Source organism: Vulpes lagopus, chromosome 5 (assembly GCF_018345385.1).
Source record: "Vulpes lagopus strain Blue_001 chromosome 5, ASM1834538v1, whole genome shotgun sequence".
Lineage (NCBI taxonomy): Eukaryota > Metazoa > Chordata > Mammalia > Carnivora > Canidae > Vulpes > Vulpes lagopus.
The window spans coordinates 76031562-76039389 of record NC_054828.1 but is presented as its reverse complement, the minus strand read 5'-3'; positions in this window follow the sequence as shown (position 1 = coordinate 76039389).

Here is a 7828-nt window from a genome sequence, read left to right as displayed (position 1 = left end):
CCTTACTGACCAGTTTTTCATAAACACTTCCCTCAGCTTTGATGACATCACTTTTGTCATACCTTCTGGCTTCTCTGGCTGCTGCTTCCTCTCATTATTATCATTCCTACTCTTATTACACATAATTAACATGATAGCTAGCATTAATTGATGCTTCTATGCACCAGGAGTTTTCTAAACTTTCTAGATACTGTTCTGTAAGGTAAGTACTATTGTTGCCCCAATACAGAGAGAGACAAAGGCTCACAGGGGTGACACACTTGCCCAGAGACAGATGGCCAAAGGTGTCTGATTCCAAAGCTTATTCTCACAAAAGAAACGAGACACTGCTCCATCTCATTTGTAGCTTCTCTTCTCTTCACTTTTAGAGCTCCTTGGAGCTCTGGCATGGGCCTGTCTCTCCTCTCTCTGTCTACCCTCCCTGGACAATCTCACCCACTTGACTTGGTAACCATCCATATAGAAATACTACTACATGGCTACCTTCAGCCCATGCTCTTTCCTGACCTTCAGACCTTTTTCTCCAACTGCCCATGCACAGGACAGTGACATATGAGGTCTCAAACATGACATGTTACCTTTCCCTCAAAACCTATTCTTCTCCCTGAGAGCAAACTCCCTCTCTCAATAAAATCACATGATTATCCATCAATTGCCCAAGTCAGAAAACTTAGTGTCCTCTGTTTTAAATCTTACTCATCTTCCTTATTCACCTTTCTTTCTTTCCAAGGGCCTTTAAGACTTGGTTCCTGCCTCTCTTTCCAGCTGTATTTTTCCTTTTAAAAAAATTTTTATTATTTTTGGGGGTGCCTGGGTGGCTCAATCAGTTGAGCAACTGACTCTCGATTTCAGCTTAGGTCATGATCTTAGGGCCCTGTGTAGGGCTCTGTGCTCAGCAGTCTGTTGGAGATGAACTCCCTCTCCCACTCTCTCTGCAACTCCCCTGCTCACACTCTCTCTAAAAAATAAATAAAATATTTTTAAAAATTAAAAATAAATAAAAATTTTATTATTTTAAGTAATCTCTACACCTAATGTGGGGCTTGAACCCACAACCCCGAGATCAAGAGTTGTACACTCTACCAACTGAACAAGCCAGGCCCCCCCAGCTGTACTTTCTCTGATTCATCCCCATTCTTCACCTAGCTGTGATCACCCTATTGCAGTTTCAAGTTGAACCAATTACTTCATCACAATTACTTTCCAACTGTTGATGTAGTTCCGTCTGTTGAAGTATCTCGAGGATCCAGCATAGTGCATTATACATCAAAGGCTCTAAAAATAATATTGAATGAATGAATGAACGAACTGCAAAATAGAGTTAATTATAACTACTTCTCTGTTATATTGGGTAATTGTGAAAATTACATGGAATAGTATTTGCAATTGTACTTTGTAAGCTATGAAATTGTAGAATCCTTGCAACGATAAAAAATTATGCATGGTTGATCTTTTTCAGAATCCCCACCTTCTTTCTGGACCCACCATCTTCTCAATAGTCAAGAAATCATCAAAGTCCTTCTGGGGACTCCAGCTGAGACTAGCCCCAAGCCCTTTGCCCATGGAAGTTCCCTTGGATCCAGAGCTGCTGATTTTGCATTCTGCACCATCTCTGTCAGTTCTATCCCTAACATGGTGCAATTGGCAGCTGCTGCCAAAGCTTTATTATACTCACCCCTCCACACCCACAGCTTGACTCCAGCCCAATTCAATTTGGTTCTTTAGGCCGATTCTCCCCACCCTAAGAAGTCTTAGTGACTGTCTTGCTAGCATCTCCATTCCCAAACACCCTGGAAGTCCCTCTTGCTTTCATTCTTTCCAGAAACTTTGGGAGAAGGAATATCTTGACCATAGATTCTCCTGGCCATGGAGAAGATGATTTGGAGAGGAATAAAATGCTAATATAGTTTTAAAGCACACCCTTAATGGCTGGATTCAGGGTAGAGAGGTTGGAAGGAATGTGAGAAAAGGGAGAAAGGTAGAAACGAGGGGTAGATGTGAGGGTGAGGAGCTGCTGGGTGGGCAGGAGAGGGACTTAGTCCTTCTTGGGCATCCTCAGGAGGCAACAGTCCATTTCAGCAAAGCAGGTGTCCTCTCTGGCCAGCTGCAGAGGTTGGGTGTCCCATTGTCATTTAGTGTTATCCTACTCAGGGCCTATGTTTGATCTCTTAGGATTTGATTTACAAAGAGATTTATTCAGAATCATTCCTGACCTTAGAGGCCAAAATCAAGGGCAATATCAGGTGATTTTGTTTTAATCATCACCAGGGGTACATTTTGGGAAGAGTAATCCCTGTATCGTCTGGTGGTTTCAAATGATGAACAACCACAACAGCAACAACCCCACTGGCTCATTCACATAAGATGGGTGTGTAAATGTGCCCTCTTCTCCTGGCACCTTAACACCTGCTCCTTACACATCCTTTGTGACTACTTGAAAACCACCCTGGATGTTCCCTAACCTGAGGTTATATGTATAAACACATGAGGATCCAAAAAAAAAAAAAAAAAACACATGAGGAAAAAGCAGTTAATGTGATCTGCCTTGGACCATCCATGCCAGGAATGGACAAGCTCTTAATTCCATAGGAGACTGGTATTTATTTATTTATTTATTTATTTATTTATTTATTTATTCATGAAACACACACAGAGAGAGAGAGAGAGAGAGAGAGAGAGAGGCAGAGACACAGGCAGAGAGAGAAGCAGGCTCCATGCAGGGAGCCCAATGAGGGACTGGATCCCCCGTCTTCAGGATCACGCCCAGGGCTGAAGGCCGCGCTAAACCCCAGCCACTGGGGTTGCCCTAGAAGACTGTTTATTTGGAAATCTGGAAGCATCTAAATGCTGTGCGTATGTTAAATTTCTTTCTCTTTTGGAGGGGAATTAATCTCTCTAAACTCCAAACAAAGTGCTGATTGGGGTCTCCAAGTGAACAGTCTTCCCCTGTGGCCACCTGCATGCAGGTGCCTTCCCCTCAGCCCTTTATGCCTCTCTTTTGGCATTGCTGTGCAGAACCTCTTTCTACAACTCAGCCTCATCCTGGCCCAGAAGCAGCACTGCTTGTATGACACTCAGGGTGCTAAGCTTACCTGTGCTTTTCCCTGTTTTTATTGGGCAATTTGGGAAAGTGACAGAACTGTCACAATGTGTATGTTGAAGTCTCTGGGTTTTAAATTCAACAGAGAGAAAAGGAGGGGGCTCATGAGGGTAACAGACACATTTTATCACTTTTCAAGATATTAGTTCTGGAGCCTCATTTTTTTTCACCCTCCAAAAAAAATCCCTGCATAACAACTAGATAGAATGATGAGCGGTGACACCTTGGAAGGCAGCCAGTCTCACACTAACAGTATTAGAGAGATAATATAATTTTAGAACTGGAGGGGCCTCAGACCTGATTTAGACCAACGCTCTCATGTTAAGATAAGGACAGAGAGGCCCAGGGAGGTGTTCTGACTTACTCAAGGTCACATGGGGAATTTGGTCTAGAAATGGTTCTCTGGGCAGGCGAGACCACTCTATCCAGACTCAGGCAGGGTGAGTTGCAAAGGCAGGGTCCATGCAGAGGGCTGGAGGGAGGCAGTGGGAAAGGAAGGGAGCGAGCAGGGCACTGGAAGAAAAGAAGCCAGGAAGGGTCACAGAGAAAGATATTTTAGAAGCATGATTTCACTTTTTTAAAAGATTATTTATTTATTTATTCATGAGAGACAGAGAGAGAGAGAGGCAGAGACACAGGCAGAGGGAGAAGCAGGCTCCATGCAGGGAGCCTGACGTGGGACTTGATCCCAGGACTCTAAGATCACGCCCTTGAGCTGAATGTGGCGCTAAACCGCTGAGCCACCCAGGCTGCCCAGAAGCACAATTCAAATGCAATGGTCAAGCCTGAGACATCTGGGCCTCAGAGGAACCAGAAGGGCCTGGAATGGGCAGAAATCAGACACGGGGAAATTCACTGGGAGTCAAAGCAACCGGAAAAGCAGAGTCAAAGCGGCTGATTTACAAACAGCACAGGGCTCTGCATACAGAAGCTGCAGCTGCAAACCCAAGGACAGCATTTAGATTTATGGAGTGTGGATAGGACTTTTGGTCAGCATCAGTCACCTCAGCCCTGTGAATCACAGCCAAATCTAGATGAGTTGTATTATTGACCATGATAATAGGAGGATGAATGGTGGCTATGATTGCCTATACTGCAATCAACCTTTTAAGATGGCTAGAAATTTTAATCTGGCCAACCCTTGGCCCAGATAATGATGTCCCAGAGACACAGCAATAGTCTGAGTAGGAGCAGCTTCAGAGACAAAGGCCACCATGTACAGCCCTATGATGGAGGGGCCCGCTTGGTCATGGGTCAGAACCCAGGTTAACATAGACCTTGGTTGGAGAGGTGTGTGTGTGTGTGTGTGTGTGGTGGGGGGAAATGGGGGGAAAGACAGCAAAAGCTGGAGAATGGGGAAAACTGAATTGTCTATTTTCATCTCATGGATTCAGAAGCCACCAATGATGCAGAACCCAAACACTAGTGCTACTGATGCTCAAATGGCAAACCTCTAAACAATTTCATTGCCAATATATTCAGATTTTTGTCACAAGTCTTGACTAAGTCACTTAACTTTGCTATGTGTCAGGCTAAATCAACACAATCCCCAAAAAACATCTGGATGAAAATGAAATGCCTCTGTCAGTTGTCTGGGTGTTTTGTCTACCTGACATCAAACAGCTGGATTCTTGGAAACATTTGGATGACGCACTGAATTCTTCATTTTTCATTCAGATCACAAAATCATAAACTCTCCAGCTTGGCAGGAACTTAAAGGTCATCTAATCCCTGATATTTGGCGTAGCCTCAAATGACCTGTTTTGTATTATTGTGCAAATCAAACACTGAGATAGGGGTATGTGTTGTGTCTAATTATACATATTGTATCTTATTTAAACACATGTTTATTTTAACATTTGTTCTCCTTGGCTGTTTAATTGAATTGTAAATGAATCATTTACAGAGTAAACTGGATTATTATATGTATGAAAATACAATGAAATCCTGTAATTAGCCCAGACTTGATTTAAGAAAAAAAGCTGCAGGTGCATAAATGTGCATGAACCTTGATGCCACAGTCAGCATGAAGCCAAGAGACTGCATGAGTTACCTTCACTCCTGAAGCTACCTGCTTAGCTTGAGAGAGACAGCAGTTTCAAAGAAGTTTGCTTTATCTCTTTTTTACTTCCTTTCTTATGGCTGCCATTTAATGAGCTTGAACCAGGTGTCTGTCCCTAGATGGAGACTGAAACAGAGTTAGGGCAAAGGACTGTGAAATTCATTAACTCCACAGATCTGTTTTAGCATCTGAATTTTTCTCATCCAGCTGGCCAAGGCTGCAAGCCACCCCAGCCTCTCTGCATTCAGAGAATTCCTTTAAAAACATTCACCTGGCATCTGAGTGGCTCAGTTGGTTAAGCGTCCAACTCTTGGTTTCAGCTCAGGTCATTGTCTCAGGGTCCTGGGGTTCTGGGGTTCTGGGATAGAGTCTGGCATTGGGCTCTGTGCTCAGGGGGGTGCCTGCTTGAGATTCTCTCTCTCTGCCTCTGCCCCTCCACCTTCCTCGCAAGCACATGCTCTCTCTCTCTCTCTCTCTCAAATCAATAAATAAATCTTTAAAAACTAAAAAAAAGAAAGAAAGAAAGAAGAAAGAAAAAAGAAGAAAGAAAGAAGAAAGAAAGAAAGAAAGAAAGAAAGAAAGAAAGAAAGAAAGAAAGAAAGAAAGAGAAAGAAAACAGTTGCCCAAATGCAGCTTCACAGAGAAGAAGAGTTAAGGAAGCTTTCTCTCCCATAGATTTGGCTTCTGGTCTCAAGTCTGTATTTCATTTCTCTGACAGTCTGCATGGAGCTTTTCATTTTTCACAAGTGGTTCTTTGAGCCATTGACTCCTTTGTCCTGTTAGGCTCCATAGAAATGGGTACAACCAAATTAAGATATAGGAGCAAATGGGAAACACATTCCCAAACTAAATAATGTGTACACTGAGTTAAAATGATGGTCTGAGGAGAAAACCAAGCCAGAAGGTTCAGCAAAAGGAAGAAAGGATGAAATGAAATCATGAGTCAATGAGGCAGGGAGATAGAAGAAGACTGTTCTGGATGGCAGGAGATGTAGATAAGGTGGTTCTTATATTTGCAGTGATGAAAGCTTCTAATAGGGTGGAGGGAAGGTGAGAGTAAATCAGTCAGCCAGCCAGCTGTGTTTGTGGGTACCCACTGGGCACAGAGCATTCTTAGTGGGGAGGTGGCCAGGCTGTAAGAGACCTTCCTGAGTGAGCTTAAAAACTAGTGGAGGAAACCCCCATAGCAAACAACACTTCTGTGAACTTAAGAGAAACCAGAACCATATTGAATAATAAAGATAACTACAATCTAAGCAGGCAGTCATACAGCCACATGTTCAAAAAATAACTCAAGCAATCTAGATAGGATAGGTTTAATACATATGTATGTCAGAGTTAACATTTATCGAGTACTTACTATGCAGTAGATATTGTATTAAGCACTTTATATACATCTTATATATGGGAAATGTGGACTAGCCTGGGAAATATAAACATCAAGTAATATGCCCGTTCATTTTGGTATGAAATGAAAGAAATGAAAGGATATAGGGAGGAGGTGTAGGAACAGATTTTGGCATTCCAGGATTTGACATAACTAGCAGTAACTATCAATGAGCAGCCCTTAAAGTGCAAGAAATGGATTAATGTATAATGTGCTCAGATCAGAATGACTTACATTGGGCAAGGATTCTCTCTTAGCTTTGGGGAGAAAATTTCACTGCCCACTGTTTGCATCTCAATACAACTTCACTGTGCTATGTATTTCATTGAATTTAGTCATTCTTCTGAAAGGGTGTTCTACTGCTTTTTATGGGGGAGAGTATAAACTATTGTTTTAACTATGAAGACTTGCCAAGACCTTATGACATACACTTCATAAAGGCAAAGGATCTCCTGATTTTACAGAGACGTTGAAGTCCCCTGTTGGCTATGGGTAAATTCTCCTATGTCTCTCTGGGGGCTGGCTCTAGGTCTGTACGTGCAGTTCTATTAGAGCTACTGCTGTGACAGCTTTGTCCTTCTTAAGTTTCCTGGGGAGTAACATCTCAGGATCATTCAGGGCTTGGAAATGGAGAACTGTAAAATGTATTTTGGATTGGCCAATCTTTTCTTCAAAAGATACCTGGCCTGGACCTCTGGTTCCCTCTGTGCTGAAAGGACAAGACCCTGAGCTGTTCTGTTCCTTGAATGAGGGTGGCCATGTTCTCTACAAGAGCCTGCTTTCTGCTCTGTAATCTAATGCATAGTCAACTCCTGATAGAATGGCAGCCAACCTGAACGTTGTCAAATAAGCTCAACAGAAGTGATGGGTAAATAGGGCAATAATATTCTTGTAGAGATTTGAACTGATAGACTCCAAAAAAGAATCAGTCAGTACAATGAGAAGCATTGAGAAGATGAATTCAGAAAAGCAGCTGGAAAGAAGGCCTGGTCATGCTTGTGATGAACAGTACAAAGATGAAGGGACCACCTCTGGGATGGGATCCTCCCAGGACCCTATCAGATGTTTCACTCACTGAGAGGTCACTGTTGCCAGATGGTCCTGTGACGTGTCTCTCTCCTATTGCCCAGTAAGCTCCCGTAGACTGAGGCAGGCTGAAGGGGTGTCTGTTCCTGGGAAAAAAAAAATATATGCCAGGACTGTCTACTAATTAAAGATCATCCCAACAGTGCTCCTCAAAGTTCAGTCCAAGGACCAGTGGAATCCCCTCACTGTTCCA